Genomic DNA, 12,618 nt, shown 5'->3' with positions numbered 1-12,618 from the left:
TTGCATACATAGCCATAGCTTCTGAGATCATGCAAGTTACTTATGCATTGTAACATATCATGCATGAAACATATATACTTAAAATAAATGCTTAAGAAAACATTAATAACATGACATGATCCATAACAGGATTAGGACAGGTTACTTACAATAAGTTGTTATCAATCCTTTGAGTCCGGACGACAAGTCTTTAATTCCTAGGACCATATTATAAGACCCACATTATCCTCTATTATCATAAATTTTAACCCAATTAAAGTAAATTTGAGTCTACCAGGCCTAATTGGGTTTCTTATGGGAAAGATTGGGCCTGATTTTGTGGTTAAGTCCACTTTTCCTAGCCAATTTGGCCTTCTGCCAATTTAATTGGGCTTAAATTGGGCCTGTTCAATATTCAATTGGGTCTGCTGGATCTAATCCAACTCAATTGGGTTTAATTTGGCCCAATTTGCTTGATTTGAGTTCATCAGGCTTGGTCGGGTTCAGATCCAACATCAATTAGGACTAATTGGTCCGTTTAATTTAATTGGGCTTGGATCAACCCTACATTGGGCTCACCCAACCCGTTTGAGTCATTTGGGCCTAACGGGTTTCGGATCTGGACTTGGATCCGACCCGCTAGCCCGTTATGGCCCTCCCCCTTTTTTTTCTTTCTTCTTCTTCTTCCGGGAGCTTCCAGAGGCTTCGGCCTCTCCCCCTTCTTCGCCCGTGCCTCTCCATCTCCCATCCGCCGGCCCCCTCCTCCTTCCGCCTTCACCGAACCCTCCCCGGCCTCCTCCTCTCCCGGTGCCTTTCTCCTTTTTCCCTCGCCGCCTTCCGGTTCTTCCCCTCCTCTCGCAGGCGGCCGAGGAGGCGAGGCTCCCGATCCACCAGCCCGGAGAGGTGCAACTCTTTCGGGGCGGCGGCGGTGGGAGGCCGGCTCTTCCCTCTTCTCCGAAGTGGTGCCGGAGGAGAGGAGGAGAGCTGGGAGGTGGGTTCGAGGCTGATCTCCTCCGAGAGGACTTCACCGGCTCCGACCACGGCGAGGTAAGGCCGTGGTCCGAGGTAAGTACCCCCCTTTTTTTTTGTCTTTCTTCTTCTTCTGTTTCCTTCTTCCCCCTTTTTCCTTTTTCTTGTGGGAGTCTCGCCACCACCTCTCGCCGGCGGAGAGGCGGGGGCGGAGGCTGGCGGCCTTGGGGGCCGCATTGGTCGCCGGCATGGCCAGAACCGGCGGCCCCCCTGGCTGCCCCTCTGCCCTAGGGCGGCAGCGTCCGGGGACTGTCACCCCGTAGGCCGAGTCCGGTTGGGCTCGGCCCGGGTGGCAGCCGGGCCTGGGCTTGGTTTCCTTGGTCCGGCCCGCGGCCCGTGGGCCCAGCCCGCGGCCCGTGGGTCCGGCCTAGGGTTTTGTTGTTTTGTTCTTCTTGCCCGATCTTCCTCCTTGTGCCGGTGTGCTCCTCTCTGTTCCATGGATGGAACAGAGAGGAGAACACCCCCACCGAGGGGGTTCCTCCCCTCTTCTCTTACTTTAGTCTACTGGCAGTGTGCTTACCTTGACTTGGCTAAGTAGAGTCGGGCAGTGACCCTTTCTCGGCAAGTTCCCTCCTTCCTCCCTTGGGCTGCGGGGCACCTTCCACCTCCAGCTCCGGGATCTAGCTCTCTGGTTCAGAATATCAGAGGGTTAGAGGCTTAGGAGGGTATATCCAAGATTAGGGTTAGCAGGGCTTAGGTCTATAAAAACTAAGCTTGTGATTTGACCCCAAGGAGAGGTGGCATCCTCTCCTTGCTCAGGGCTTCGGGAGCCACCACCTGCCCCTCCCTTCAGGCCAGCTCAGGGTTCAGCTGCCGAGGAGGAGGAGGAGGTGGCGGGCTCTGGTTGTGCATGCTTGTGGGGGTCTCTTCTTTGGCCATCTGGTGGTCCTGTCTTTTCAGCCATCGGGGAGGATGGCATTCCTATTTTTTTTTTCTGGGCCTGCTAACCCTTCACCCTGGCCCAATACCCTCAAACTGGGCCCTACAGTATTGGGCCCGGTCTGTATTGGGCCCGGACATTGCAAAAACAAAACAGTCCCATAGTCACTCCCAAATAAAAGAAGTCCTAGTTATTAATAAGACAATTAAATTTTTCTTTCTGAAATGACACGGGAAAATAAGTCCTTCCAAATAAAATTCCTCTTTGCATCCGTTTCACCCCCAGCTATTGCGTTAGAAATATTTCTATGGCGATGGTAGATATTAAAAATAAAGAGAATACTGGATTTTTCACAAAATGTGATATAGATAGAGAATACTAAAGTGTGTCTCCAGGTGGAAGGAACCAAAACAGTCCCGTAGTCACTCTTCCGTTGCACACTTGGTAGCCCTCGATTGGATGTACAAACATTGTATTTGCAAACTATATGAAGTCAGATATTTTGGATTCAACTAGCATTACTGTTCCTCCGATGTAAAACATACTCAATGCCCTTCTAGGACCGCAAACAAGTCACGTAATTCACCAAAGCCAGTATTTATTACGGATACCAAGGAAAAAAAGCTTGGCAAATAGGTGCATATAGGAGGGCATTGGGTTCTCTTTCGCCAGTAATATAGTGATAGCCCATCGGTTTTACGAGGAGGTTTCATGTTGGAGGTGTTCACTCACGTACTTGATTGGGATTATTCCCCCATCATTTTTGCGGAATGACTGGCCGTGCTCCCACCATAATTCTCAAAAGAATAATAAGAATGACATTATTTCTCCACAATGTTTTAACTTCCTACATATGATTGGAACCTAAGAAGGGTGAACCGGACATCATGGAGACTAGACGTCGGATCCTGTGTCAAGATAGAGTTACAAATGTGGGATAAATAGACCTGTTGATAGTAGAACTTTCAAAAATAGAGTTTTTATAAAAAGCTATTTATTGTTTAGTAACTATATTTCTAAAGTGTTGTGAGGCTTTAACATGTATTTGGCAAATAAATTGAGAAAGTATTTTTGGTATGATAAAATAATCATAAAGAACACTGCATAGTATATACAACATATTATAATAAAATATAATATGTATTAATATATAAATATATAATATAGTATAATATTATTGTAATGTAATACAATATTATATTTATAGTATAATACAACAATAAAAGTATAAAATACTATAATTATTATCATTATATATTATTATTATTATTTTTGTGATTATTATATTTTATTATGGATATTTTGGTCCAAAAAAGAAAAAAATTTATAACTCAAAATAGCTTTCCGATGGAGCCTAAAAGTGCTTTTTCGGAGAAGTTCCAAAATAGAGCTTTTTCCAAAAAGCTATTTTAGTTTTCTGGCAAAGCTAAAACAACTTTTTAATTTTTTATCAAATACTTTTATTTAATCTAAAAAAGCTTTTGGAGGGCCGAAAACCAAACGGGGCTAAGCCTCCAACTAGGGGTGGATGGCAGGGCTTGAGCCTTGCAAACTCAGCCCACACCGCACCAACAAATAATAAGCTCTCATAGGTTCATTCCATGCCTAATTTTTGTTGTCCTAAGGAACTCAGACTAGACAATTTTGTCGGATCCAGTAAAGCCTGGGCCAAAGCCAGGCCCAGGCCCGGCATGGAAGTTGGACATGAACTTGTTCATTTCATTGTCCATCTATCTTTTAGCTAGATTTTGATAGCAATGATCATTTATGAAAACAGTGTTTAAACAAATCTTATGGAAAGCCAGTGAGGTCTGTGGGGACTTGTGACCTAGGTTGACGCCTAAGTAGATTGAAAAATAGAAGCAAACTACCCTCCCAAGCTCAAATCTAAACATCCGGCTATGGATAATTGTAGCACATTTAAAAGCCTAGTAGAGCGGTTTGGCCTGATCATACACAACTTGAAAAATAATTCTACCATAGAACATGACCTGAAGATATTTCAAGACATAATGATTTCAGAGGCTAATAGAGATTTGAGCAACATTATTAAGCCTCCAACCAGGTCAAGAGTGGCCTAAAACACTACAAGAATAATGGTCATTAGCGACACATTTTTTGGCCTTTAACGACGCTTTTAAGCGTCGCTAAAAACCATCCGACGCTTTCCTAAGCGTCGGCAAAGCGTCGCCTATGCTATAGTGGAGAAAATGTTTTCCGACGCTTTAAAGCGTCGCTAATTAGCAACGCTTTACCGACGCTTTTTAGCGTCGGTAATTTCAATTACCGACGCTTTAAAGCGTCGCTAATTGCAATTTAACGACGCTTCATAGGGTCAGTAAATGTTCAATTTACCGATGCTTTAAAGCGTCGCTAATTGATTTCTGGTCGAAATTTTAACGACGCTTTAAAGCGTCGTTAGGATATTAATTTTTTTTAAAAAAATTTAAAAAAATTTTAAACCCTATTTACAAAATCAAAGCCACACACACTAAGCGAGATATACACAAAATCAAACATATTTATCTAAACATTCATATTGTCAAATTACATTCATACTATCAATTTACGTTTACAATGTACTTCAAAAAGCATAAAAAAATACATATAAAACTCCAAAATAAATGCTTCAGGGGTTGCTGGCATCACCATCTCTACGTGCAGATGAAGTATCAGGAACCTGTAATAAAAAAACTTAAGAAGTTAATAATACGAAAATTATTAAGCTCTTTAAGGAAAATATGATACTTATGCAAAATGTTCAAGTAGATGTAGTAATTTACCTGAGGAGGGACAAACTGATGCAACAAAGATGTAATCTGATTAATCTAAGCCCTCAAAGATTGCATCTCTGTCTGGTGGCTCTGCTTCAACTCTTTTATCTCTGCCTTCAGATCATTAACCTCTGCAGTGCTACTACTATGTCTAACATCTTGAGTATATCTACCCACTGCAGACAACTGAGTGGGGGTAACTCCAACGCCATAATCCCTCACTCGACCATAACGCTCCGAGCCCATCAATTCGGTAAACACCTGAGCTTCGACACCTCTGGTGTTGCCGATTGAAGACGACTCTCCGATACGCTCTGAAATAAGGGATGTAGCTCTATCCTATATCTCTCAAAAATAATCAAATTAATTTTTGAAAAAATGAAATATATAAAAAATCATTGCACAAATTATTAATAATACATACAACTATATGTCTCGACTCCTCTCGGACAAAGCTGCCATCTCGGTGGGTGTGAGTCATCTTATAGAACTCCACCTCACCAGGTTTCCTCCCATGGTCTTCCATCTACAACAAAAAGTATATTGGAAGAGTTTCATCTTATAGAACTATATCATGATACATGCTATATGATACAAGAGTTTCAAAAAGTTTCAAAAAAACTTACGAATTCGGCTCTGAGCCTCGCATAACTCTTCGAGCCTGAAGTGTGAGGAATTATCTGAGATGCTCGTGCGGCTTGACCAATGTCAGAATATGTCTACCACGAAAAAAGTAAATATTGTAATATATTAAATGTATTAAACATTATATAAGGTATTGAGAGAGAATACACAACCTGTCCTCTCTCGAAAAACCAATAGTGAACAAGCTCCCTCCACTGATGATGGTATACATCAGGAGGACAAACACGAGCAACCTCCTCCTCTGTCATACCCTCGCGCTTCCAGTCGACCTTCAACTTCGACTTATATTCTTTCCATTTGCGGTTGAGGGACTTTAGCATCCAATCATGGCTCTCTGGAGGGAGCACAAACTTTTTCTACACCAAAATAAAGAATGTTATAATAATATTAAATCAAAAAATTAAAATTATAATAGTAAGCAAATTAACATACAGTAGCTATCAAATTAACAATATTAAATTCAATTCTTTACCTGTACAAATTTAAGAAGCTCAACTTTATAAGAAGGAAGCATATCATTCCACTTATGATAGTTGAGCGGACACAACTGACCCCTACGCGCAACTAATCCTAAGAAACTTGATAAAAGGCTTCCAGCCCTCTTGATGGGCTGCCCTAGTTCGTTGCAATACCTAATGTATTCAATGACAATGTCTTAAAAAATTGTGAAAATACCTAATGTATTAAATGTCTAACCTGTTTGAATAGCCATTCAGAAAATAACTCAACCAACCATCTTTGCTCAATCCTTGGGGTAGGACGAATGTTATTGTTGATGCTTCGCTGAGTTACTAAAAATTCTCTGCACGATCAGAAACTCTTTAGCTAAGCATTTATATCTGATATGACAGATAAGAAGATTACAATCATACTAACCTGCGATACTCGAATATTATATCACTGTGAAGTAACACATAGCGATGTGCTTGTGCTAATGATTTTTGGTCAAGAACAACACTTTTAACTGTCCCCAAAACTCTTCCCGCATATGAGAACTTGTAAATTTCTGCATTCTCTACAATATCAAAATTCCTTGGAGGTCGATTAAGAGCAGTTTCAACACCTTCGAGATATCTCGAGCAAAATGTCAAACACTCCTCAGCAATATATCCTTCAGCAATCGAGCCCTCGGGATAGGCTCGATTGCGTACATAATCCTTTAAGCGCATAAGAAATCTTCAACAAGAAATTTTTAAGATCAATATCAACACCGATATGATTTATAAATATAGACATTAGAGTTTAGCAAAATCACCTCTCAATAGGATACATCCATCGGTATTGAACCGGTCCACCAAGTTTAGCTTCCGCCGCTAAATGAATGAGTAGATGAACCATAATAGTAAAAAATCCAGGAGAAAAGATCTTTTCCGTATGGCATAATGTAAGGGCAACATTAGACTCCAATTGATCAAGCACCCTAGGATCAAGAACTTTTGAACACAATGTTTTAAAAAATGATGACAACTGAGAAATAATTATAAGAACTTGTTTCGGCGTTGACGATCTTAAAGCCAATGTAAGTATATCCTGCATCAAAATATGACAATCGTGACTTTTAAGATTTGAAAGTCTTCGCTCTTTAAGATTTACGCACCGTGAAATATTCGATACATACCCGTAAGGAATCTTCATATTTTTCAGAACCATTAGAAAAAGATCCTTATTTTGAGTAGACATTGTGTAACATGCAGGAGGTATAAAAAATTTATCATTAGCAAGCTCTTTCGGATGAAGCTCTTGTCGTATGCCCATATCTTTCAAATCAAGATGCGCTTTCAAGTTGTCTTTGGTCTTTCCATCAAGATTTAACAATGTTCCAATCAAGTTATCACAAACATTCTTTTCTATGTGCATGACATCAAGATTATGTCGAAGAAGATTATACTCCCAATAAGGTAAATAAAAAAAATACTCCTTTTTTTTCCATAACTGTTTCTGTATAGAAGCAACCAATGTGTCATCGTCATTTTCCTGTCCATATACATTGTCATCATTCTCAAAAAAGTTATCATCCTCTAAAATCTCTGATATTAACCCTTCATTTAATGAGCTACCAACATCCTCCCTTCCCCTCTTCTTTAAACATTAGGAGACCTTACCAGGTATGTAATTTGTGCATTGCATTTGTCTAAGAACTTCGGTACCAGTTGGTGGAATAGGGGTAGAATGCAACTCTGTGGTACTATCAAACAGATCATTCTGAAATCGAAATGGATGGTTTGGTTCTAACCATCGACGATGGCCCATATAACAGAACTTTCCTCCATGTTTTAACCAATATGAATGGGTTGAATCTCCACAAGAAGGACATGCAATACGCCCCTTAGTGCTCCAACCGGATAAATTAGCATATGCAGAAAAATCATTAATAGTCCATATAAGAGCTGCACGCAATTTGAATGTTTGACCAGTAAAAGCATCAAATGCATCAATACCCTCCCATAACTGTTTCAATTCCTCTATTAAAGGCTGCAAAAAAACATCAATATCATTACCTGGATCCTTATCACCTGGAATAACCATTGACAAAATGAGTGAAGTCTGTTTCATACACATCCATAGTGGTAAATTATATGGAACCAAAACAACCGGCCAAGTGCTGTATGTAGAACTCATAGTTCGAAAGGGATTAAACCCATCAGTAGCCAAACCCAGTCTAACACTGCGAGCATCAGAAGCAAATTCGTGATGCCTATCATCAAATGCTTTCTATGCTAAACTATCCGCTGGGTGTCGTAACATTCCATCTTTTGTACGGCCTTCGTCATGCCTTCTCATAGAGGAAGCCGTCTTCGATGATGCATACATCCTTTTCAATCTAGGTATGAGAGAAAAATATCTCAACACTTTAGCTGGTCTTTTCTTAGTCTGTGCAGCATCCACTTCATTCAAAAAATCATGCTCATCTTTAGATTTCTCCCATCGTGAAGATCCACATATTTGGCACAACTCTTCGTTAATATTTTCACCACGGAATAAAATACAGTCATTCGGACAACTGTGTATCTTCTCGTATCCAAGATCCAATTCTTTTACTAATTTTTTGGCTTCATAAGAAGATGATGGCAAAGTAACGCCTTCCGGAAATGCATCATTTAATAATTGGAGAAGCATAGTAAAAGACTTGCTAGACCACCCATTCAAATACTTCAAATGGAATAAATGCACAAGAAAAAAAATCTTTGAAAAATTCTTACAGCCGGATATAGTTCTTCATCACAAGATTTTCAGCAAGTTATGATATCAAGCTGTGTCATCATCAGAGTGTATATGTTCTTCAACATGCATAAAATCAGTTGATGTACGCTCATCACTTATTTCAGTTGCTTCTTGTCCTCCACTAATATCTGTTAAATTTCTAATACTATGTCCAAGAGCATCTCTGAGTAAGCGCCTTATTTCATCTTCTCCTACAGGATTTTTTTCTGTATTACTGGATGCAAAACTAGAGGTGTCTTCTATATACGAGGGTTGGTTACATGGAGATGACAATATCAACTCTCCATGAAATACCCATTCAGTATAACCTCTTGTAAAACCATTCCATACTAAATGTTCTTCAACAGTTTTTGGAGCAAGAGAAAAAGCATTTACATATTTTCGACATGGACATAAAATCTTCCCATTCATATTAGATTTCTCAAAAGCAAATTTAATGAAATTCTGAACTCCATTCAAATATTCGTCACTGTATCTCGGCTTATTCATCCAACTTTTGTCCATTCTAAGAAAAAACAAGGTAAATGATACAGTCAAAAATATGCATGCGTACACTGACTCAAGCAAAATTAAGTTAAACAAATAGCACTTAATCAATTAATTCAATGATTGCATAGCCTACATTAACTGACATGGTCTGGAGATTAAAAAAGGGACAGAGGGAAACGAGTTCTCAAGTCCCTGATAAGAGAGCAAGTCTTCCTTTGATAACTTTCCCAAATTTCTAAGCCAACGAAGAGATCTGAAGGGCAGTAGATCTAGATCGCATGCAATCGTTCCAATCCACTGAAATGAAAAATATTAATACAGTAATGAATGAACATTCCTAAAACAAGGAGATAGAAAGAGAAAGATATATAAATATCTCTAGGCAGAGCAACCAAATCCACCTAATAAGGAAGATGAGTAGAAACTTGTGTGCCTAATGATTTGGTATTCAAGATATAAGTGCTATTCATTAGTCTAAAAGCATAAATTTGTGAAGTCTGGTGCTATGAAAGACGAAAACCTCACAGTAATACAAAAATATGATATGTAGGTAAATATAATGCTCTGCTATAGAAATTTTTAAAATTTTAATCTACAAATTAATGGATTTAATTTGACAAAGTATCTGCAGAATTAATGATTTTTTTTATAGCAAGTTGAAAACTTATATTCACCTATGTTACAATTCCTCTCTATAAATTAATTAAATTACTATATTACATTCTACTTATTCAATATATGAATATTGTTCAATAGAAAGGTACAATAGACCAATCTTGGCTGCTACGACTGTATATTTTTAAACTAGCTACAGATGAGTATCAACAGATCAAAAGATGCTTTCTTATATTATATATCAGCAGAAAAATATACCATTAAATCTAATGGTCTCTATATATTCAAATCGCATATATAATATATAGATATTCATATTAATATTTGGAAAGTAATTAACTCTTTTTGTTGGAATTCTGTCTCAATATTTGCTAGATTTATTTCACTCAAACATTCTAGCATCTTTTTCCCCTCTGCAATCACCTCCTCAATCATTTAGCTTCTAATACGTAATCTATGAGCAGTAATTTGAAAATATGCAGAAGAAAACCACCTTACCCTATAGTTATACATCAACCAAAAGCACCAATAGTTCTTCAAATTTTTTAAAAAAATAGAAGTTACGAACTAGTAGAAAGAAAAACACAACATATATATGGACTAGCATAGAAGAAATCTCAGTAACAATGTGAGCAAACCCATGAACCTGATGATGGAGGGTAGTATTCAGAATTCGGCGTCCCAGACGGCGGAGGAGGATAGCTGCCCTCAGGCTCTGCCGGTGTGGATGGCGGTGGCAAGCACGGATTTAAAGATTCAGAACAACTAGAATTTAAAGATCGAAGCAAGAGAAGAAGATCCCAAACCTGGCCTTGTCCCTGTCCTTGCCGGCACCAAACTTCAAACGCCGCGTGAGTGCTCTGCGGCGGAGGAGGCGGGAGATATCCACAGAGAGGAGGCCAACGGAGAGGGGGAGGAGGGGAAGGAGATGCGGCGGAGGAACGCGATTTGGGGTCGCTCGGCGGAGAGGAATGGCTGAGATCGGCGGAGGGAGGGGGGAGTCGGTCGGCGTGAGCTAGCTAGGGATCGGGTTTTGTTGTGGGAGAAATGAAGTCCGACGACGCTTATAAGCGTCGTCGCATTTATCCCTTATGCCGACGTTTATAAGCGTCGGTGATTAAACAATGCGACGCTTATAAGCGTCGGTAATGGACCCAACGCTCCGACGCTAACAAAAGCGTCGGCGGAAGGTTTTTTACCGACGCTTTCTAAAAGCGTCGACATTTACTGTCGCAAGAAAAAAAATTGCCGACGCTTTTATCTAGTGTCGGCAATATAGAGTCGGCAAACATCTTTTTTGTTGTAGTGAACCCACTTGATTTTATTTTGTGGTTATATTTTTAGATCCAAACCCAATTAAGCCTCGTTAGATCATTCGGGCTAGTGTACATTCACCATGAATCAGACCCATGTCATTATTTACTAGAATAAAAACTAAAAACTGGTAGCGATATAGATAACAAACTAGAGAAGATTGAAAAAGAGACAAATAAAGTGAAGGGTACTGATGCGGGATTTGCACCCCGTCACCAGCACAGCCCGCACATCAGCCGAGCAGGAAAAGCGACCACGTCCTCACCGAGGTATTGTCCGCTTTGGGGATCGGAGATCGTGACCGCTCCCGGGGGTCCGCGCTCTGACAGCGCCCCGGGTGGAACCACCCATTCCACCCCTTACGGGTTTGCCCTTCAAAAGGCGCCTCGGTGAGAAGAGGTTATTGAGCCCCCCATTTAAGGCACAGACCTTTCCGCTGATTAGCCGATGTGGGACTAAATTCGGGGAACCCTCCGTAACACAGCCCCCCCAGCGGGAAGGTCCTGTGCCCGGGTCGGCTCCTTGCTGGATAGGCGGAGGGCCAGTGATGGGGACATCAGCTAGGTCCCCATTTTATTTGCATATTTGCTTATTGTTATTTCTGGGTTTATTTGTGTTTTAGGATTTATTTGGGGTTTATTTTATTCTGGGCTTATTTGCATTTTAGGACTTATTTGTGGGAAATTATTTTATGTAAGGGGTTTATTTTAATTGTTCTTATGGGGCCCTATTTAAAGGGAACTTTATGCTGATTAGGGTTTTAATGCAGAATTAAAGACTTCCTTCCCTCACGTTTTCCTCTTCTTCTCTTCTCCTCCCTTCTCCTTCTTCTCTTCTTCTTCCTCCTTCTCTTCCCCTCTTCTCCTGCTTTCATTTTAAATTTGGTCCGGCATCAACTTGGTATTAGAGCAAGGCTGGTTTTGCTTCTATTGCCAAAGCCCGATCCAACCACAATCTTCCTTTCCCTCGGTTCCCACCAACAGCAAGAACAGGACCACTCCCTCTGTCAGTTTCGCTCACCAGAAAAGAGATCTTCCGCTCTCTCAATTCTCACAAGAAGGAACAGAGGGGAACCACTCCTGGTTCACCGGGCTTCTCGGTTCCTTCTTCTTTCCCTCTGTCAGATTCAAAAAAAAAAAAAAAGAGGGAAAACCTCTGCGGCGGGATCCTCCACCGCCCCTCCCTGCCGCAACCACCTCTTTCCATCAGATCCTCCGGAGCCCTCACTGCAGCGCCGCCTCTGGCCCTCCACCGGAGCCTGCAACCGACGCCACCACCACCGGTGTATGGCCGAGCGTCGCCGGATTCCCGGATTCCTGTGGCCGCACGAATACTACGCCGTACGTCGACCACGGACACCGGAGCGCGTCGAAGGACCGCGTGTGACTCCCGCTGCCGGAAAGAGGAAGAGCGTCGCCGATCTATTTGCCACCTTGTCCCTCGGCACTGTCGACGCACCCGCCGACCACCGCGCACAAGGGAATCCCGGCCGCCACCACGACCAGCCGCCGCCTGTCGCCGCCGACAACGGAGCCACCGTCACCGTGCCGTTCGGCCGTTCCGCAACCACCGCCGAAGTGGCCGGAATGCCCTCCCGAATCGATCGGGAGGTTGAAGAAGGAGTTACGGTAACGGGTCGGTTCTAAACCCGTTACCCCAAAACCCGATAGC

Source organism: Phoenix dactylifera, chromosome 1 (assembly GCF_051530095.1).
Source record: "Phoenix dactylifera cultivar Ajwa chromosome 1, Ajwa_hap1_PhDact_Kaust_v1.1, whole genome shotgun sequence".
In the NCBI taxonomy this organism is placed as follows: domain Eukaryota; kingdom Viridiplantae; phylum Streptophyta; class Magnoliopsida; order Arecales; family Arecaceae; genus Phoenix; species Phoenix dactylifera.
Note: the sequence above shows the minus strand (reverse complement) of the source record.